The sequence below is a fragment of the Ambystoma mexicanum genome, chromosome 4p (assembly GCF_040938575.1).
Source record: "Ambystoma mexicanum isolate Mex_15411 chromosome 4p, UKY_AmexF1_1, whole genome shotgun sequence".
NCBI classification, from domain to species: Eukaryota; Metazoa; Chordata; class Amphibia; order Caudata; family Ambystomatidae; genus Ambystoma; species Ambystoma mexicanum.
In genome coordinates, this window is record NC_090927.1 from 293,433,805 (window position 1) to 293,456,976 (window position 23,172).

The following is a 23,172-nucleotide window of genomic DNA, read 5'->3' on the forward strand; positions in this document are numbered from 1 at the left end:
GCTCGGGGGAGGCGCAGCAGAGAAACCCCTTGAGAGCACGACCTGCAGCAGTTGTGGGTTCTCACCCACCACCACACCACGTCCCTCACTGGTGGTCGGTCGGCCATCTCCACAACCCCAGCAGTATCAGGTGCGTCTTCCCCTGCAAAGACATAAAAGAAAACAAATGGAAACAGGCATTAGCACTATGGCACACAATGAGGGCTGAGAGGCTACAGAAACAATACTTGATTGACATGTCCCACATGACTAAAACACTCCCATGCATGCACCGTCACTGCGTGTGATGGGGAGGCAGATGGCACACATTGATGACACCAAGATGGAAGATGAACACATTTGCTGCATGCTGCCTAGCAGTGGCATCACACATTGGGCAGTGATAGGCAGGTCAAATACACATGCCATCACACAGATGGCATGTACCCTAGCCATGAAGTGAAGAGGGAGAGGAGGTCACCAATTGTTCATTCAGTCCAGTTTGTTCATATGATTGATTATTTTCATTGTAATGGTTCAAATGTTTAACATGCAGCTGCTAGTCAAAAATGGTCCTATAGCACAGGGACATGCCCAAACTAATCATGTCCACGAAACTGAGCCAGTCCACTGTACCATAGCCATGTCAGACATGTGACAATAGGACTGAGAAATCCCGAGTAAAAGTGGTGGTATGCAAACAATCTGCCTGAATAAACAGAGGTAAATAAGCAACAGTGTAGTGGCAAGATGACACTCCACGGGCAACTGGCGTGGTGTTGGGCTGGATGTCTAATGTTGGCCGAAGGGATGCTGCTATACCCAAATGCTGTTGCCAAGAATGTTTAGGAAGAGGCACATGGGTGAGCCGAACCCCTCAGGCACACACACCCTCCCCTGGCACCCAAACAGAAGCCCTCCCACACACACCATGCACATGGATGATACACACATGCATGTGCACTCACCGGACAATGCCTCGTAATCTGCCAGTTCTCCCACGCCTTGGATCTGTTCCTCCGTGACGTAGGTCCCAGCAACCTGCTCATGTGGAGTGAGTTCTATGTCGTCTGCTGGAGACCCACCTCCAGTCACTAAAGTTGCGGCATGACTTGAGGCCAGCTTATTCTTTGCCCTGCGCTTCAGGTCATTCCAGCGCTTGTAGCATTCATTAGCTGTGCGCCTCACGATTCCAAGGGCACTTATGATGTCCGCAATGGTCTGCCAGTGTGCCTGACGTTGTGCAGGTGTGGTCTTGGATCCTGCAACAATCACCATTTCGCGGTCATGTGCGGACACATATTCTACAAGTGCATTCAGTTCGGCCTCATTGAAGCTGGGCTTCCTTGACGGGCCGGACTGTGTAGCCGTGTCTGGGGCATCAGCCTCTACTGGACGAGCACTCTTCCTCTTTCGCTTGGAAGGTGGTGGGGATCCGGAGTGTCCTGCGCCGCTCTGGACACTAGGGGCAGGAGCGTGGGATTGCACACTCAGCATGGGAGTTGGTGCAGGCATTATCTCAAGTGTGATGGTGTCAGGGGGAATGTCAGCATGATGGACTTGGACCGACACTGTCCTGGATGGGTGTGTGAGAGGTGGGGTGGTTGGAGCCGCAGCTGCCCCTGCAGCCTCCCCAGCCTGCCTACGCGGGGCAGCAGATGACCTGGCTGCCCCTGATCCACGTGGCCTGATGACACCAACGTTCACCGGCGCACGTGGCCTAGACCTGCTGACCTGGAAGTCAGCCATGGAGTCACCCTGTGCCAGGTCTGGTTCCACAGTGGGCTGGTCCAACAAGGGCTGAGCATGGATGGTGTCAGCCACGGTAACCTCAACCAGGGGGGGGGCATGGGTGTCCCTGACTGCTCCTCCACACATGGGGGGCTAGGGGCACCCTGCAAGTCACGGCCACGTCCCCTACCGGATCCACCACGGCCACCACTTGGGGCTCGGCCACCTTTGCCACCCTTACGGCTTGTTCGCCTCCCAGCCATGGCACTGATGTTATTGTGTGTATGGGAGTCGATGTGAACTATTGTCCTGGGCAATTGGGGGTCAAAGGGGTTGGGTACCAGATGGTAATCGTACCCTAGTGCTCTAGCAAGGCTGTATGTCACCCCTGGGGAAAGATGACGGGATACGCAACGCACAGAACCCCAAAAAAGCGAAGTAAGGTGCACGCAACCCCTCCTAGACCACGTGCGTGGAAAAATAAACCTGCACTACGCTGTGGCACCCAGGAACACAAGAATGAACGTATGCGTGTCACACGCAGCCTAGAATGACCTCTGAAGGGGTACGCGACACACGGGGCAAGCACAGATGTTAGATACGTGCGCGACTCACCGTCCGCCAGGAACAAAAGTGTGAAAAATATGCGCGTGTGCGCGTTGGCAACACCCCCACCAAAAGAAGAATTGTACGCTGTCTGAGGAGACAGGACAACAGTAGTAGGGAAGCTGTTTGAGGAAACAGGCCCAGGAAAAAGAGGAAAAGAGAAAAAGCTGTCAGAGGTAACAGGGAGTACGAACTGGAAACGCTGTGAAGAAAATCGCGTGTGAACCGACAAGAAGTACAGATTTCACCCACTCGCTCTCCACGAAAAGCACATACAAGGAAATGGCTTTCTATACGTGCCTTTTATACACACGTCACAGACGTGCATACGCAATGAGGCCATTTCCACCAATTACGCGCTTTGACACTCGGACGTGTATCTCTTCATTTTTACACGCGCCATTCTCTACGGCCATGCGCGTGACGTCACAGCTGCGCATGGTGGCCTTTGGGCCAATGAAATCGCACATGCGAGCACACGTGGTAAAACTGCACGTCCGAGTGTCATCGCGAGTAATCGGAGGGAAGTGAGCGTACACGCGATTGGCCTGGGTACGTGTATTTCTGGGGTGCGCAGGAAGTTCCACACGCGATTGGTGGAAATCCACGTGTGCTCTGTCATCACGTGTAATGAGGGAAACACCCGCGCGCCTCACGTCACAGACGCGCTCACGCGCTAAGGGCCTTTGGTCCAATGAAATCGCATATGCGTGCTGACGTGCATACGCGCTAAGGGCCTTTCCTCGATTTACACGCAGACGTGCAGGATTTTCACGTGCCAAATCACTCCGTATCAAGCTGGCCACGCGTAAGCACACGGAAGACCACACTCCTGCCCAGAAGGCCGAACTACTGCCCCCCAGATCCCCGAGCACACTCCCACCTGCCATCTGCTGCTGCCTGACTGCCTGCTGCCCACGTGCCCTGCCATTTGCTGCCTGCACATCAGCCAGGGGTGCTGTTGCTGTGACCACCCCTGCTGGAACCGAAGACTCCCGACTGGGATTCCATCGCTCCACAGCCCAGCCCCAGGACCCAGTTGCCCACCCACTCCTGCCTCTGGGGTTGTCATGTCGGGGCAAACACCATCTGAGACCACTGACAACCCCCGGCCAGAGAGGCAGAGGGGCACTAGCTTCAGTGCCACCGAAGTTGGTGTCCTGGTGGAGCAAGTCCTGGGGCAGTATGATGCCCTCTTCGGAAGTTCCCGCGCCGACAAGGAAGGACGGACTCGGATCTGGACTGACATCGTGACTGCCATCAACGCGGAGGGGGTGGCAGTCCGCGACTTCCAACATGTCAATAAGCGCTGGGAGGACTTCAGGTCCAGGACCCTGAACAAGGCCCGGCGCCTCTTGAAGGCAGCGGATGCCAAGGGGCGCCGGGGCCACTTGTCGGAAGAACAGATGAGGGTCCTGGAACGCATATCCCCAGCGCTCCACGTCCAGGTCCTTGAGAGGCAGACCCGTCTGGAGTCGAGCGGTAAGTGTACATGCATCCTGATTGTGAGCTGTGCGTGTGGTGATTTTTCAGTAGTGTGCAGGTTGCACATCTGTTTGTATGGGGTCGAGTATGGGTGGGGGTGTACAGGGCCATGGGGCTAACACATGCGAGGGCTGGAATGTGTGAGACATGGATGGTGCTTGTGTGTGTAGGCTTGCATGCCAAATGCAGTTGTGTGGGCACACATGTTTGGATGAATGTGTATGTAAGTAGACATGTCTGTGATGTCACGCATGTATGTTGTTTTCAGCTGCATGTATCAGCACTGTGTACATGTGCATGTGTGTGTATTTGACAAGGGTGCAACAGTGATGCAACATGGATGCATGTGACAGCGGTATGTGGAGGCCTGATGGGCAGATGTGACATGGATGCCCATCTGAACACTGCGACACTTGGCAGAGGTGTACACATGCATGCAAGTGTGGTGGTGTGTGTACATGTGTGGTGCACTTCCTGTGTTGCATGTGATGTCTGGCTCACCTTTGCCTGCTCATGCTGTTGTATGTGTATGGATGGTGCTGGCAGTTGCGATATGGCTGTGGTATGGCTCATGTGTGCGAGTTGAAATGACATGTGTGTTGGGGATTGTGATGACATGTCTGAGGTTTGCCAATGCCACTCATGTACAACTGTCATGTGTGTATGTGTCCATTGTACAGTGCCCTGATGCCTGTGTTTTATTTCTCCCTGTCTGCAGCGTCAACTGATGAAGAGGGCGGAGAAGGTGCTATGGAGCACAGCGGCGGGGATCCCACCGCCAGCCGGAGACGCAAGGCCCGGCTCCCCTCCCATGTTGTCATCTCGTCGGGGAGTGAGGAGTCCGGTGCCGTGTCCCAGGCCACAGCTGCCGGGGGGAGGTCCAAGAGGCGGAGGTTGGAGTTGGACTCCTCGGCAGCAGAAGGGGCAGCTGGGACCCCACAGGGCCCAATGGGGGAAGATGGCACGGAGTCATCCAGGTTGGTGGGGGGTTTGGTGGAGGAGGAGGCCGTGCAAGCAACAGAGACGGGGTCTGGAGGTGGGGATCCCACTGGTGCTAGTGGTGCAGTGCAGGACCAGGGACAGGAGGCAGCACAGGCCGCCGCGGAGGTGCCTGTGTGCAATCCTGTCCCTGATCCTGTCCCTGCATCATCTTGCACCAGCAGGGATGCCTACGTCCAGACCCATTTTCAGGCAGGGGATGAGCTCACGACAACTGGCCTTCCTCTGCCTGTGGACGTGGCTATCTGGGTCCGGGTTGAGCCTGTTCTGAGTGGTGTGGCGTTGCATCAACGGGCCATGCGAGGTGACCTGCAGTCTTTTCATGAGGAGACTGCACGTCATCTCGAATGGCTCGTTGACCACGTCAGCCTGCTGGGACAGGTCACCCAGGCCGGATTCCTCCGTATGATGGGGCTTGCTACGACCCCCTCCTCAACTGAACCCCCTACGCGCCAGTCGTCCTCCGTGCCATCTTCCCGCCCATCAGTCACCTGGGTGCCCTGTGGAGCTGCCTCTGACGGTGCGGCCAGGCTGGTGGAGGAGGCATCCCTGCCACAGTCGGGAGTCGGATGTCCAGCAGGGGTGGCCACATCAACGACTGCACCCCAGCAGGCGGAGGATGTGCAGGCAGCAGGAGGCAGTGCACGGGCAGAGGCACAGCAGCAGCAACAACGTGGTGGGAGCCATGAAGGCTCGGGGCCTACAACATTGGAGGGGCAGGCATTGGCCGGAGGGCAGGAGGACCCAGGACAGAGAGTGTCTTTCGTGTGGCAGCGGTTGGGCCACGCCATAGATGCGGAGCGGCAGCGGGCGGAAGAGGCACGGCTCACAATGGTCAGGGTGGAGAACTCCATGCGGAGGGCCCTGAGGCGGGCCGAATGCCTCGAGGCAATCCGCAGGGGTTTGGAGGTGGACACGTCAACGGCCCTGCGGACCCTCGGGGCCATGGAGAAGGACCGCCTCCGGGACATTGAGCAGGAGTTCGATGATGCCCTGGCCCGAGACATCCACAAGTGAGCCGTCAAACTAGCCCGCTGCCCTTGTACATAGTTATGTAGGTAGTGTTAGGTTTCATTTTTTTTAGGATTTATTTTGGACCTTTCGGACATTGGCCACATTTTTGTATATAGTTTATTTTATTAGTCAGTGTAGTTAGATAGGTTTCCTTTCTTTTGTTGGGATGATGGATCCTGGCTTGTTCGTATGTACATAGTTCACTGTTGGATTGTATTTTTCTTTCACATTTTAACCATGGAGCAATGGCTTTCTATTTTATCTCCCATTGGATTTTGTTTTCTGGACAGTGACTTTGGACACCATTACTTTGGATTTTGATTTTTGTTTTTGCTTTTTTTCACGGACATGCTTCTTTTCATTTTTGTACATTCCCATTTCTGTTTCTTTATTTTTGATTCTATTTATGTTTCCTTCAATACATATTTTTTTATCAAACTTCAATGTGTAGTATCATCTCATTGGTTTAATGCATATCATGATATGGCTTTTGAGATTCACTGACACCCATTGGGTGTATGTGAGGGAAATGTGTTTGTTTCGGAACTTGCAATTGGTGTTCTGTCATGTAATTGCCAATTATGAGTGGGTGGATGCAATACTCGTGTGGGTGTTTTGCATTTGGAGGCTGACCATAGGGACCAGGGATCTAGATTGTGATGACATGTTGGCTGGGGAACATGAGTTGGACATGGGTGGGGGCCTGCTGGCAGGTGCACCACAGTGCTGGGGGGTGGGGGTGCAGGGGGACATGAGTTGGACATGAGTGGGGGCCTGCTGGCAGGTGCCCCACAGTGCTGGGGGGTGGGGGTGCAGGGGTACATGAGTTGGACATGAGTGGGGGCCTGCTGACAGGTGCCCCACAGTGCTGGGGGGTGGGGGTGCAGGGGTACATGAGTTGGACATGAGTGGGGGCCTGCTGGCAGGTGCCCCACAGTGCTGGGGGGTGGGGGGGTGACAGACATGAGTGGGGGCCTGGTGGAGGCTGCCCCTGCACTGCTGGGGGGTGGGGGTGCAGGGGGACATGAGTGGGGGCCTGGTGGAGGCTGCCCCTGCACTGCTGGGGGGTGTGGGTGCAGGAGGGCATGAGTGGGGGCCTGGTGGAGGCTGCCCCTGCACTGCTGGGGGGTGGGGGTGGTGGAAGACATGAGTGGGGGCCTGGTGGAGGCTGCCCCTGGTGGCTGGGGGGTGAGGGTGGTGGTAGACATGGGTGGGGGCCTGGTGGAGGCTGCCCCTGCACTGCTGGGGGGTGGGGGTGGTGGTAGACATGGGTGGGGGCCTGGTGGAGGGTGCCCCTGGCTGCTGGGGGGTAGGGGGTGGTGGGAGACATGGGTGTGGGCCTGGTGGAGGCTGCCCCTGCACTGCTGGGGGGTGGGGGTGCAGGGGGACATGAGTGGGGGCCTGGTGGAGGCTGCCCCTGGTGGCTGGGGGGTGGGGGTGGTGGTAGACATGAGTGGGGGCCCGGTGGAGGCTGCCCCTGCACTGCTGGGGGGTGGGGGTGCAGGGGGACATGAGTGGGGGCCTGGTGGAGGCTGCCCCTGGTGGCTGGGGGTGGTTGTAGACATGGGTGGGGGCCTGGTGGAGGGTGCCCCTGACTGCTGGGGGGTAGGGGGTGGTGGGAGACATGGGTGGGGGCCTGGTGGAGGCTGCCCCTGGTGGCTGGGGGGTGGGGGTGGTGGTAGACATGAGTGGGGGCCTGGTGGAGGCTGCCACTGCACTGCTGGGGGGTGGGGGTGCAGGGGGACATGAGTGGGGGCCTGGTGGAGGCTGCCCCTGCACTGCTGGGGTGGGGTGCAGGAGGACATGAGTGGGGGCCTGGTGGAGGCTGCCCCTGCACTGCTGGGGGGTGGGGGTGGTGGGAGACATGAGTGGGGGCCTAGTGGAGGCTCCCCCTGGTGGCTGGGGGGTGGGGGGGGGGTGGTAGACATGGGTGGGGGCCTGGTGGAGGGTGCCCCTGACTGCTGGGGGGTAGGGGGTGGTGGGAGACATGGGTGGGGGCCTGGTGGAGGCTGCCCCTGCACTGCTGGGGGGTGGGGGTGCAGGGGGACATGAGTGGGGGCCTGGTGGAGGCTGCCCCTGCACTGCTGGGGTTGGGGGTGGTGGGAGACATGAGTGGGGGCCTGGTGGAGGCTGCCCCTGGTGGCTGGGGGGTGGGGGTGGTGGTAGACATGGGTGGGGGCCTGGTTGAGTGTGCCCCTGGCTGCTGGGGGTTAGGGGGTGGTGGGAGACATGGGTGGGGGCCTGGTGGAGGCTGCCCCTGCACTGCTGGGGGGTGGGGGTGGTGGGAGACATGAGTGGGGGCCTGGTGGAGGCTGCCCCTGGTGGCTGGGGGGTCGGGGTGGTGGTAGACATGGGTGGGGGCCTGGTGGAGGGTGCCCCTGACTGCTGGGGGGTAGGGGGTGGTGGGAGACATGGGTGGGGGCCTGGTGGAGGCTGCCCCTGCACTGCTGGGGGGTGGGGGTGCAGGGGGACATGAGTGGGGGCCTGGTGGAGGCTGCCCCTGCACTGCTGGGGGGTGGGGGTGCAGGGGAACATGAGTGGGGGCATGGTGGAGGCTGCCCCTGCACTGCTGGGGGGTGGGGGTGGTGGGAGACATGAGTGTGGGCCTGGTGGAGGCTGCCCCTGGTGGCTGGGGTGTGGGGGTGGTGGTAGACATGGGTGGGAGCCTGGTGGAGGGTGCCTCTGCACTGCTGGGGGGTGGGGGTGCAGGGGGACATGAGTGGGGGCCTGGTGGAGGCTGCCCCTGCACTGCTGGGGGGTGGGGGTGGTGGGACACATGAGTGGGGGCCTGGTGGAGGTTGCACCTGATGGCTGGGGGGTGGGGGTGGTGGTAGACATGGGTGGGGGCCTGGTGGAGGCTGCCCCTGCACTGCTGGGGGGTGGGGGTGGTGGGAGACATGCATTGTTGATCAGTAGTGCAAGGTGACATGTGGGTTGGCTGGGGGGCATGCCCATGGTGGATGGGCTGCCTTCGGGACATGAGCAGGGGTGCAGGGTAGTCCCCCGTGGTGTGGGCTGCCTGCAGGGGCTGTGGAGGTTGTAGAGCGAACACATGGGAGGACCCACACGGCCAATTCACGTGTAGTACTCCCCAGAACCCCTGAAATACACGTACCCTGCTGAAATCCTGTGTGGAACTTCCCGCGCACCCCTGCAATACACGTACCCTGCTGAAATCGCGTGTGGAACTTCCCGCGCACCCCTGGAATACACGTACCCTGCTCGCACGGGGCCAATCGCATGTGGAACTTCCCGCGCACCCCTGAAATACACGTACCCTGATGGAATCGCGTGTGGAACTTCCCGAGCACCCCTGAAATACACGTACCCTGCTGAAATCGCGTGTGGAACTTCCCGCGCACCCCTGAAATACACGTACCCTGCTCACACGGGGCCAATCGCGTGTGAAACTTCCCGCGCACCCCTGAAATACACGTACCCTGATGGAATCGCGTGTGGAACTTCCCGCGCACCCCTGAAATACATGTACCCTGCTGAGATCGCGTGTGGAACTTCCCGCGCACCCCTGAAATACATGTACCCTGCTGATTTTGCGTGTGGAACTTCCCGCGAAGCACTGAAATACACGTTCCCCGCTTGGCGTTTGCTGTTTGCCAGCCCTGTGAACTGGTCCAGGGTTAGCGCAGCCCTTTGCGATTTTTTGGGGATTTTGAAGGCTTTTCCTTGCGCGAGGGCGTTCTTGGGGGCGTAACTGGCGCTGCTGCAGGGTCGCTGCGCCACGCTGCGCCACGGCTGGTTTTGGATGCGAAAATCCATGAATACGCTGTGCGCGGAAATCGATTTTAGCGCACGCGGCTGGCGCAGACATTCGCACGGGCATGCTGTGCGCCAGTCGCGTGCGCCACTTTTGTGCGAATTTCTATGAATTACCCTGACAATCAAGAAATTGACATGAATTGAATTTGTGTAACCTAATATTACGAGACATGTTTGCTACACTGGGAAGTTGGCAGCTGTGCTGCATTATTTTTGAAGACTAAAAGCATTGCCTGTTTGAACATTGAACAATTCTGGAAAGACACAGTGCTCTTATCAGAGAAAAGTGAGTATTGGGAACTATTGAATTTGTATTAACAACACATTTTGTCCTTCCAAGTGAGCATAGGCATGTACCACTGTTAAGGCTGCTTGCACTGTCTTTTTAAATCTTCCTTAGGACTGATACATGTTCATATTCATCTCATCGCTCTGTCTTCCTGTCACCTAGAGTGTCTGTTGTTTCCAAATTGTTTGAATGGATCAAATGGCATTGCAAATGTAAATGAGCAATATTTATTCTTTACAATTTCTAATCAGTATAGAACTTTATATTTCTTGGTTTCTTTATTTGCACTATATTTGCACTGTATTTGCACTATATTTGCACTGTATTTGCACTTTCTATGTATGCTCAACTATTGTCTGGTCTAAACATGATCACAACTGATTACGTATTGGCTCAAACTTATTTTGTGTAAGTTTAAGGATCCTATCTGATGCTGTTTTAGTCTAAATGGGTCATGTATGAATGTGTCAAATAATTAAGTAGTATGAAACATTCTTTAAGAGCACAGCAGATATGTTTGATGCAATGTCAAATCTCTTACAGGACAATTGAGTACAAATCTGTGCCTTTTGTTGGCTACCTTCATTGTAGGCTATAATTGTTTACTTATTTATTTAATGTGTTATAGTTTTAAATTAAAACTTTACACATTTATCATAGTATATCATAATACTAGTATTATAGATATCATGCAAACAACAGTACTTTTCATATTAGCAAAAGTCTGTTTCATAACATTAAAACAAGGACAACAGCCTTAATATTCATATCAGACAGCAGCATTAGCAGTATATTCCATATCATCGGAAATTCATGGATCATTAAGAAAATACAATAAAGCAATCACCCAATTCTCAAATCGTCATATGCTACATATAACATGCATACCATCGTTCACGCATATATATTCCCCTAACTTGCTACGGTCGTTAAATGTACCTCATTGAGACTATCAGAATACACTGTGCACTGCGTGTTCCTCTAATCTTCCGTTTTTCCTAGAATAGAATAAACATGGGATTTCCTTATTGACTCAGTGTCATTCTTCTGTTAATCACCTCAATACTTAAACATTAGTGTTCCACATTCGGCAGTACCAATTTGAAAAGATGTATTTACAATTTCTTTTAATTGTTTTAGTCAACCAGTTATCTTGTTTTGGAACTCTAACATCACATTTTATTTTGTTATTTTTTTTTGCAGCAATTGATGAGTTGAGAAATACTGCAAAAGAAAGTGATATGGTGCCTCGATGTGTTTAACTAAGCACAATCGTTTCAAAGGCACAACAACTTTATGTCACATTATGTAAATCCAGTTTGCACCATAATTATTATCAGCTATGTGCCATGTTGTCGATGTTACAAACAAGAAGAAAGGGAATGATCAAAAAGGGGATTACTAAAAAGGGACAAACTAATGAGAGAGACAATACATTTGTGAGAATGGAAATACATACAAAAACACAAAACACATATGCATGAAATTATACATTGAAAAACAGATAAAAACTATCAATATTAAAATGAATTTAAAAGAAACAGAGATGAAATAGCATTTTGAAGAACAGAATATAGGATTTAGATTGGAGAAGAAGGTATAAAGTATTCATAATCATTAAATCCATGAAGTTCATTGCATGCTCTGTGACTTGATGTTGATATTTTTTCCAACATACTACTTTGTATCCTTACATATATTGGTGTATGGCTTGTAACTGATAGTTTTGTATACTACTCATTACAGGATTGGGGATTAAAATTCAACATACTGTGTGTGCAATTTAGGGCACAGATTGCAGGTGGACTTGATCCTGTCTGCCACCTGTTGCCTTCTGTTTAAATGAATTCATCACTTGTAAGGCCAATCTAACCCAGATTGTTGCCTCAACATCTTCCACTACAAGTAGTGGGTATATTGAGAAAATGGTGGACAGAAAGACTAATGTCTGTTTGCCTGCTTTCCATCTACCGATGATGGGTCCTAGATTTGCTCAATAGTTACTTTTGGTAGTGCAAATCATGGTGGGAATCTATTACATATGGACCTGCATTGGTAACTATGGTTAATAGCCCATAGTCCCAAGAGTCCATGTACTAGCAATGGAGCATGGTATTAAAGTCAATGACGGAACATAACATTATCAACTCGACCGTCTAGGGACTCTTACCTGTCATTGCAGTTTGAAAGCTGTGGCAACCACTTAGCTCATTGAGCTATCTTTTTGGTAATAAAGTGGCTTGGAAGTAGTCACTCAATTTGTTGTTAGAGAGGATGGTCATTGATCATATCGACTTGCTGGAATACTTGCCTCTTCATAAATTATATACATGGTGGTATAAACAGACGTTTTTTCTGGAGTTTATAGATTAATTCAGAGTTAATATCTTTGGTTTAAAGTCATTAGATGTGGATTCATCATAGGATTAGAACAAACAGGCGAATTACGGGTTTGCCTTTCATTCTTGAACTGAAGCAGTGAGTTCATGAATGTACTTGCCTATAACTTGATTTGAGGAAAAATGAGAAGCTTTGATAACGAATATTAGCTTCTCTGAAGATGCGTATTTGGCGAGCGGATTGTATTTAAAAGAGTTGTTGAAGACATTTTAGGATTGGGAATAGTACGGAAACCTTTTGGAAACAGAGATAAGAATGAAGGAGTACATGCATCATATACTGGTTTATGCAACACCATATGCACATTTAACCCAGTTCCCAAACAAGATGTCTGGGACTGAATTACTTAGCTAAATAAGTATCTTAAGTAAAAGTCTATGTTTCGACTTACACTAATTTTTGGAGCTTATTCAATTTAATTTTAATTACACTTTTTTGAGTTTTGAAAATCATCCCAATACAAATATATGTGTAGGCCTGATTTACTAAGCTAAATAAGTAGCTTGAGTAAGAGCCTACGCCCTTCTTCTATTCACACAATTCTTTTTAGCTTCCTAATTGTAGTCTTACTAAAGCTACATATTTAGCTTAGTAAATCAGCCACGTCAGTAAGACCTTTTTTAGATTTAGATACAATTTGGTTAGTACATTCAAAATAGTAGGCGTGAGATTAAAAATACCTTGAAGTCCATCTTCTGTATATTTTGATGTGACCACAGAACTATCAAAACCTTGAAATATTTGTGCAGACATTTTTCTGCAACGTTGGCACCCATAATATAATATTTTAAGCATTTGGTGCATGATTTAGATATGTTAAGCAGAGAAGAATGTTTGTTTTGTCTAATGTAGAGGGAACACATCTCTTTGATTTTATACTGGCTTTTCTGATGGATTAATTGCAACCTTACAAAACCTGTCTTTGTTATAATGCTTTTAATGGAGTATATATTTATTACTATGCATTTGCACAGGTCAGAGGTCAGAATACAGAAACTTTGGATCAGTGCAAGTGCAATTTTGCATGATTTTAGCATTGGGATAAACATTGCGCTATTTCAAAAACATACACTTTCAATGCATTTTTGCAAAAGGGCAAAGCTTGCCTTTGTGCTATTTCCGGCCTCAGTGACACCACTGTCCACATCCCCTGCTGAGCTGTTCAAGAAAGTGTGAAGTGACCATGTCAGTGCTGTGGCCCTGCCCATAGCCAAATTGGGTGTGGTTGAGCAGAAAAGGTAGCTTGATGAATGTTTGAAGCTAATTGATCATCACTCCCTCTAACTTTCTAGCAAAGAATGAGGGTTGAGAGGCGGGTTGGTGGTCATCGGCATTCCCTGGTGCTAGAGATGGTTTCTTATGGAGTGGATGCACCATTGCCTTTTTCCACATTTCTGGGCCACCCTAGAATGAAGGAAGCCCATAAACAAATTCCAAATGGCAATAATAAGTAGCTTGTTGCTGGAGGTGAATCCTCCACTTTACCTCTACACTGTGAGTGGAGTTCAGTGGTGCAGTAAGTTGTCAGTAATTCTGCTACGGCGAAAGTAACAGACTTATCTACACCGCAGATCATGTTATTCCCTGCATTATGCCTAGGACAGCCTTTGTTCAACGGCCTCTGTTTTTAATAACATTGGCCCTCATTACGACCCTGGCGGAGATCCATGGTGCAATTTGCACCATGGACCATGGCGCTGAGCTGCCAACTCCGCCATGGGGGTTCGCAGACTTACCGCCCCATTCCGAGGTTGGCGGGGCGGTAAGTCCCCAATCCCCATTTACCCTTCCCCATTCCCATTTTTGCCCCATAGGGTATAATGGGAGTGGGGAAGGCGTTAATTACGCCACCGTAAATTACGGTGGCGTAATTAACAACAAGTCCCGTAGCGCCATGGATTTTTCCGCCTGCAAAAAGCAGGCGTAAAAATCACCATGGCGCTACGGGAACTCGTAATCTGGCGGAGAGGTACGCCATGCATCACGCTGGCGTAAACCCCTCTCCGCCAGGGTCGTAATGAGGGCCATTGTGTGTTAGACAGCCATAGTGGCAGTGCACGTAATGAGTAGATGTGTGGTGATTTTGTAAAAGCTTTTTTGCTGTGCCTTTCGATAAATAGTAAGGCTGGTATATTTTGCATCCTTCAAGTTCACCGGAAGGGTACCCCACTGTTTCTGATCTATTGTACTATATGCTGACAGTGTCTCTTCTGCAGCATTTCAATCATCCCTCTTAAATTGACACTACGTCAACCTCTCCGTTGAGATTGATGCTGCAGTGTCTTTTTGATACACCCCATTGTCAAATGTACTACGCAGTCAGCGGTTTTCCCCGAAAGGTTAGCGTCTGAGTAAAACCCTGATCTATTTGTAATGCTGCTACAAATTGCTTCCTTCATTTCCGGGGGCTGATTGCAAAGGCAGTACCTTGGCATTGCATTATGACTTTCAAAGATCTAAGGTGAAGAAAAGTTCTCAAAGCACAAGTAAAAGAAAAGGCAGCTGTAGATCTGAAAACCAGACATTGGCATGCAAAGGAAGCCTCAGGCACCTACGTTTCCATTTGAGAAATTTTGCAATTCTGCCAGCATTAGCAATAGGGCAATAATTCTCCTACTGCCAAAAACCTTCTCTTTTTTATGCATTTTTACCCCTGGGCAATGTTTTCCCTCGTGCTATTAGGGCACCAAGTTAGCAGAAGGGCTTGAATTCGGAAGTGCAACAAAGCATTGAAAGGATACATATGTGCACTAGCGCAGTCTAGTGCAAAGCTGTACTTGCACCTGTTCTACAATGAGGCCCCTACTGTTGGTTGATAATGAAGACAGTGAAACAACATGTTTAATCCCAGTTTCCCAATATATTGCAGGTCATGGTATTTACATTAAAATGAAATTAACATGAATAATTCATACACTAGAATATTTACATCCATCATAGCATTAGAAAACATAATGGCAGCCATTCTATTACATTAAATTAACTCAGGTTCTGACAGTAAAGCAAAGCCACCCTTCTTCTTGTAGTAGCATATTCAAATGAATTCTCTATGTTCTTTCTATCTGGGTTAGGGTAAGTTAGGGTTAGACATTTCTGCAAAGTGAAACCTCATTGAAGAATACGGTGCTGTGAAAGTGTGCACAGAAAACCTTGTTAGTGCACTATATCTTCCTCTCTGAGTGGGCAGACCTCTCCTCCTCACTCCTGGCCTCAACCACTCAACTCCTCCTTCTTGCGACTACAACATCCACCTGGATGCCTCCTGTCCTCCCTATGTACTCTTCCGCGACCTCTGCGACTCTCTCTCACTCACTATTCTCCCCTCTGGCCTGACTCGCTCTGCAGGGCACACTCTGGATATTCTGATCTCCTCAGACCATCGCCTCTCTGTTCCTCTATCCACCCCTTTCTCCTGGAGTGATCACTGTCTCCTCTCCTAACACCTCACCCGCCATACCCCGCAGGCCAAGCCTCCTCCATCACTACCACCCACCTTCGTGGTCATCCTACCCATGAAGCGCGTGTCAGCTGAGGCTTTCGCCACCACCTTCTCACCACACCTCCCCCTTTGGCAGACTCTCACCCTGACACAGACCTCTCCACGCTCCATTCTGCTATATCTGATACTTTTGATATCCTTGCCCCTGCCATGAGAATCCACCTGAAGCCCAAAGCCAAGTGCAACTCCTGTTATGACTCAGACCTCGTCACCCTAAAACGCAAGTGCAGGGTGGCCGAGAGGAAATGGCGTGCTTCATGTACATCCTCTGACAAACTGGCCTGCCGCCTGCTCCAAAGGCTATATTGGCTCTCTGTCCTAACCAAGAAGAGAGCTCATACCCAAGCCCGCGTCTCTGCGGCATCTAACAACTCAGCTGAACTCTTTAAAATCTGCAAGGAACTTGCCAATCCTGCCACAGTCTCTACCTCTCCTGTCCCTTCCCAGACCCTCTGCATGGCACAGGCTTCTCACTTCATCTCTAAAACTCAGGACATCCTGTCCTCACTCTCCTCCTATCCCCTCCCTCCCCCTATTCCCTGCTCTTCCTCTGGCCGTTCTGCAGCCACCTCTCCTCCCTTCTTCTCTTCCTTTCCCCTGTTCTCTGCTGACAAGGTCTCTAGACAAGTCTGATCTATGAAAGTCTCGTCGAAACAGGTTCTCCCCTGTTCCTCCAAAACTATCAAGGACCACATCGACTCCCTGGCTCCTGCCCTGACTGATTTCTGCAACCACTCCTTCGCCACTGGAGTCTTCCCATCCCCCCTGAAGCACTCCCTTGTGCACCCTCTTCTTAAGAAACCGACCCCTCATGCCCAGCAAACTATCACACAATCTCCATCACTCCCCTTCTTGGGCATGCTCCTGGATAAACTGGCCATCTCCCAGCTTAATCTCCACACTGAATCTGTTGCTTGTCTTCATGACCATCAGTCTGGCTTCAGAGCTGCCAGAAGCACAGAAACTGCTCTCCTGAACATATGTGACGACCTGCTCTCCAACCTTGACCCAACTCATTTTCAGGCTACCCTCGGCCTCCTCCTCTCCTTCCCTATCTCTGACTGTCTGTCTGATATCCAGGAGTGATGTGCCGCTAATGACCTCTGCCTTAATGCCAGTAAGACTGATATTCTCCTCCTTCCCTGCAGTTCTCTGGCCGGCCTCTCTTGTCCCTCTTCCTGCTCCCACCTGCAAGGCTAAAAACCTCGGGGGTCATCTTCGACTCCACACTCTCCTTCTCTCCTCACATCTTTGACATCTCTAAGAAGTCACTCTACCAGCTGCAACTCCGCAGAGGTATTCTTCCTTTCCTCTCCTTCCCCCTGAAGCTCACTGTCTCCAGAGTCTTGGTTCTCTCTAGGCTGGGCTATTGTAACAGCCTCTTTCTACATCTGCCTGCTTCAACTATCCGCCCTCTGCAATTTATCCAGAACAGGACAGCGAGACTTGTCCTTGGCCTCAAGCCCAGGGATCGTATTTCTCCAGGACTGAAATCTCTGCACTGGCTCCCAGTGGCTGCGAGGATTTAGTTCAAAACACTTTGCATCATTCACAAGGCCTTGTGGGGCCTGGGGCCTCAATACCTTCAACTCTCTCTTCCTAAATGTCTTCCTTCTCAAGCTCTTTGCTGATACGCCTCCAACGCCTCAGTCGCTTCTCCAAGCAACGAGCTGGTGGTAGATCTCTTTCTTCGGCTGGTGCCTCCCTCTTCAACAGCCTCCCTGCCTCCCTTAACCTTGACGAGAACCATCTCCGGTTCCGGTAGCACCGCAAAACCTTTCTCTTTGCTTCCGCTTTTTCTCCTCCTCTCCTCTGCTGACCTCCTGGCTGTAAGCGGAACTGCACTGGCTACCTGGACACCCTCTGATCTCAGGGCAGCGTCACACACCTGCACTGCCCACCTGGCAACCCCCGCACTTGGGGACTGTTTCTGTATCCCTACAGTCCGCCAACCAGCCCTTGACACCTGTGCCCGCACTTATCCATGCACTTACCCAGGCACTTGCCGCATGCTGGGCGTTACTTATTTATTGTTCTCTTCTTTCCCATGTACTGCACTTTCCCAGGCCCCTTCCCACGCACTTGCACGATCTGATTGACACCTGGCCTAGTAGGATTGTTGTCCGTCCTTCTTTTGTTCCCCTCCCTTGCCTCGTCGTGCCTTGAAACACTTGTGTATAGGCACGTTATAAATGTCATATCATATCATATCATATTGTGGGATGTTTTTACCCATGCATCCGAGCCCTACCTCAAAACTGTGCAGTACTGACATGGAAAACATCATGATGGCCAGAGCTTCCCAGAAAATGCACAGGGAAATGCATGAAGAATAGGCTGCCACTCATTTTTGCCGATGTTATGGGCACAGAAGGGCACTGCCTAAAACCACCATTGGACTACCCACACAGTAGTCTGAAACCATTGGGAATGGCAATGCTGATTGCCAAAAGCAAACCCATAACTGTTGGGAATTCATTTTCTTAAATTTCAAAAAGGGGTGCAGTACCAGTACTCACCACTATCCAAAAGCCGGCGTTTTAAAACAACACCAGATTTTACTTTTTGTAGAAAACTGAATATATGAACCCAAAACATGCCAAAGAAAGACATTTTAAGAGGTGGATCCAATGTAAAGTTATATTCTGAAGTGACTTGAAGGTTTATAACAAGACTGGCTGAGCTGTGGATTTCAGCAGTTTAAGTAAATTTGGACTGAAAGACACTACAAATCTAAATGTTTAAAAGAAATGAGTGACCTACTTTGAGTGTCACATAGGTTGCAATTGTTTAAATGTCATAGTTTTAAACTTAGAATCAGCATCCCAGCTGCATATGTAAAAAAATGTCTTGACTTAGACTGGGGAACAAAAAGTGACATTTTATCTGAAACCTGGCTTGAGAAACTGAATTCTGCCTGACAACTACCCCCATCAGGAGTGAAACTTGAGTCACAGCTGTATTCCCAGGCCTATCTGCCTTTTGCTGGCCACACTAAGGATATGCCATCTCTCTGATAATTGAATTAAGGGGAGCCCCCACAGAATACAGGAGCTCTGAACAAAGCCATGTCCTGACCCAGGCAGATGGTTAATTGCAGATGTCGTAAATGTAGCTTCCTCCTGGAAGGACAAAGGAGGGGCACTGCCTGTGAGAGCAAGCTGGCTTGGCAGAACTGGAAAAAACAGAAATTCAACCTGGTGCTGGGGGAAAACCACACCCCTTTGGGGCCAGAACATAACTCTAAAAAGAAGAATAACTCATAGTACGGACTTGTGAAAATTATTTAAATGACACCATAATTCTTGTGATTTTTCTGCCCACATTTTAAGAGGTTTTTAGAACCGGTGGCATGTTCAGGGGGGTTTTAGCGGAAAAGAGGATATTACTCAAAATGTGTGCATGTGAAAAATCTGACACTTCATCAACTAATGTCCATACTCCTTGCGCACATGTGTATAAATTTGGGGTAATGTCCGGTATTGCAAACCAGTTAAAAAGTGCAAAATATTGCCATTTCTGAATGCAAGCTCCCAGGAAGAGCAGAGTTTGAACAGGGGATACCTCCTGTGATATGTGATGGGTGCATGTAATTTCAAACCACTGTGTAGCTATGAAATATGTATTTGGTTCCAATCTAGATTTGTGTGCAAGTTGACAGGAGGAGTGGACTTTCTGCAGGCTGTAAATTGACATCACTCTGACACAACTTAGCTCCCCCAATCAGGGGAGAAATGAAAGCTTGGCCAATGATAAGTGGAGAGGGGCTGGCTAGTGATGCTGCTCACACACACCCATTTTCAAAACACATAAAAACAGAGAGACAGGACAGATAGGGACCTTCAAATCCATTTGCAGCTGGAAGCTCTGCCGGGAAAATCCATACTTTACCTCCATCAACCTTCAGAGACCCAGACCAGACCAGCAGAGTAGAGCTGACCTGTTAGCAGAACCAGAGAGAGCTGACCCAGATCACTGTGAAGTGCAGAGACCAGAGTCCAGTCTAAAACCTGACCAGATCCGTGGCGAGGCCCATTCTAATTCAAGAATATAGTGTGAGTACCTAGCAAGACTGTGCAGAACCAATCTCTTAGTTAAAATGATATAATTCAATCTATTTTAATCTAAGTAGAACTGCCTCCTAACTGTCACCTGTCATTTGTAAAGCTGTCACTTGTCATTTTCTAGTTGCAAGCTGCACTTGTCTTTTTGAACTTTAAAATTTCAAATCTGAAAAACGACCTTTATTTAATCGCTCATATCTCCGTAACCGTTTGTCCTAGAGACTTGCAGTAACTTTCCTCTGAAAGCTGGGAATGGTGGCTTTTAATCCAGAATCCAGAACCGCATTCCTATTCTTTATAGTTTTGCCGTAATCGTGAAAAACGCACTCGCGAATTTACCGCGATTTGCAAATTTCTTCACGTGTAAAAATCTGCTGCTGCTTGCCTTCCAGTTGCCAAAAATTTGTTTAACCTGCTAGTTACATCCTAGATCCTTGCTAAAGTGAGCCTGGACTAATATTAACTTGGTACCACTCACCCTGAACTCCTAGAGGGAATTAAAAGCATTTAGCATATTTTTCACTTTATTGCCAGCACATATAAAAGCATTTTGGGCCTGTGTTTTCGACTTCTGTAGTGTAAGTTGCTGGGTGAACTGAATCACATTTGAATTGCATTTCTGAGAATTGTGTGCCTTCCTTCCATTTCCTTGCATTGCATAAATGGGGGGGGTGAATTGTCCAAGAAAGTGATTACATTGTCTTTTGCTGAAATCCTATCAAGTTATTTTCTGTACTGCATTTCATTCCACATTGCATCCATTGGAAACCATAAAAGTATTGTTGCTATCTTATCTATTTCATGTCAACTCCTTAGCGATTATAAAGAGGTGTGCTAGTGCCAGATTTTCCGTTGTTAATCTTTATCATATCAGATTAAGTGTGCTATTCAATTATTAATTTATTCTAAAGTGTGATATATATACCTATTGTTGAAACTATCAATTAAACCTTTTAACTTGCAAAACAGAACTACTTCTTGGCTCAGTGGGGTCAGGAGGATTCCAAGAGAGGGGTGTTATATAGGGGTAGTCATCCAGAACGCATGAACTGGACATAAAGATATATCAATAAGGGTTTTCATTCAGTATTCTAGACTAGGCGATGACTTGGCTGTAGTGCTGAATTGAATCCTCTTACAATATCTATGCATATGGGCTTTTTGAAAATGGGTTGGGGTTGTTAAATACTCTTGAATCCAGGTGGAGAAACTTTCAAATGATGTGGTTTTGTATACTCATTTAATAACAGTGATGCCAATGCCAGAGAAGATACTTCTCTCTTGGCTTATTTAATTTGTTCTCGTCTCTGAGGCTGATAATGGACCACCATGCCTGAAATCTTGGCTATTTGACCAGTGAATGTGTTGTGAAAATATGTCCCAAGCTGCCATGATTTCAAAAAGGATCCTGTATTTTTAGCCTGTATTTTTAAATATGTCAAACACTGACTTTTCAGGGGTCACCTGTCATCCTCATGGGGTTTCCTGTCCAAAAACACCCTTGATCCAACACTACTGACTATGCTAGCCAGGGCTAATGGGGGGTTTATGGCAACACATCTGAAGGATGATGGGTTGGCTACCCCAACAGGCTACTGTAATTTGGCATGTGCTAGGACACAGAGCTTTTGATTAAGCCTGTCTCAGAAGTAAGCATGGTGGGACGGTTTGAGCAAAACTCAAACCGTTAGAATTTACAGGGGGTTTGACCCGGCCAAACATTACGTGTCTTTCATAGTGTTTGACATAAGAGATTCAACCGTGTTCCTAAATAAAGACAGACAAGTAGAAACTCAAGACAGTCGGCACTTCGCACTTGAAGAGTCAGAAGAGGTTCAGGCTTGTTAGGGATATGATTTGCAGGATACCTAGGATAATCATCAGTAGAGCCAAGGTAGAGTTAGGGAATTATGCCACAATTGTTACATAGGTTTAAGGACCAGGTTTGTGGGTGGGTGGGTGGGTGTACATTATGGGTGTTTCGGGGCAATACAACCCACATGTATTCTGTAATAAAAGGCCAAAGGAATGAGAGCCACATGTAAATTTAGTAGGTCGAGGTCAATGCCATAGCACTGAAAACCCAACATGCATTTAGTATGCAAAGAAAGAGGGCAGCCTATCCACTGATAACTCCACATACATTTAGTATGCAGAGGAGAAGGCCATAGCACTGAGAACCCCACATTAATTTTCTAGGCTTGCAAGAAGGCCAATGCGCTGAGAACCCAGATTCATGTTCTTGGCTTGCAACAAGGCCAACACACAGAGAACCCTACATTCATTTATTCGGAGGAGACAACGCCATAGCATGGAGACCCCCAGGTGCAATCACTAGGCATAGGAGAAGACCAAATCACAGAGAACCTAATGTGCATTTATTGTACATAGATTACCAAATCACAGAGAACCCCCACATGCAACTACCATGCAAAGAAAAAGGGCAACCTGTCCACTGATAACTCCAGATGCATTTAGTAGGGAGAAGGCCATAGCACTGTGATCTCTATGTGCATTCACTAGACATAGGAGATGGCCAAGGCACTGATAACCCCACATTCATTTATTGTCTAGGCTTGCAAGAAGGCCAAAGCACTGAGAACCCCATATTCATTTTCTAGGCATGCAAGAAGGGCTGTGCATCTAGAGTAGAGGCACATCGTACTGTGAACCGCACATGGATTTACTAGGCACAGGAGAATGCTGAAACTCTAACAACCGCATGTGCTTTTAGTATACAGAGGAAACTGCCAAAAAAACTGAAAACCCCATGTGCATTTAGTAGGCAATGAAGAGGGCCACAATCCTAAGAAACCAACCTGTTTTTTAGGAACAGAAGAAGGCCATAGAAATAATCAATCCACATGCCCATAGTAGGTGCAGCAGAAGGCCGTAGTACTGAGAACACTACATGAATCTATTAGGTGTAGGAGAAGACCAAATCACTGATCACCCCATGTGCATTTAGTGGGTAGAGCAGAAGGCAAGAGTAGTGGGAACGTCATATGAAGGTCAGGAAGATGGTGAAAGCACTAAAAAGCCCATTTGCATTTTGGGGACAGGTGAGAAGGTCAAAGCACCGAGAACCCCACATGAATTTATTGACAGCAGGACGTGAATTAAAGTACCATGCCTGGCACTTCTTCAGTAACTAAACATGGTAGTGGAAGGTGGAAGGCACAGGCTTGTATAGTATCTCTACAACATTTTTCACCCGATGCTGCTGTTTGCTTTGGAGAAGCCTAGATTGTATGAGCATTTCTGGGCCAGATGCTTTGGTCACTCACTAGCGCCATATCTCACCCTCTTCAATAAACAAGAGCATCTCT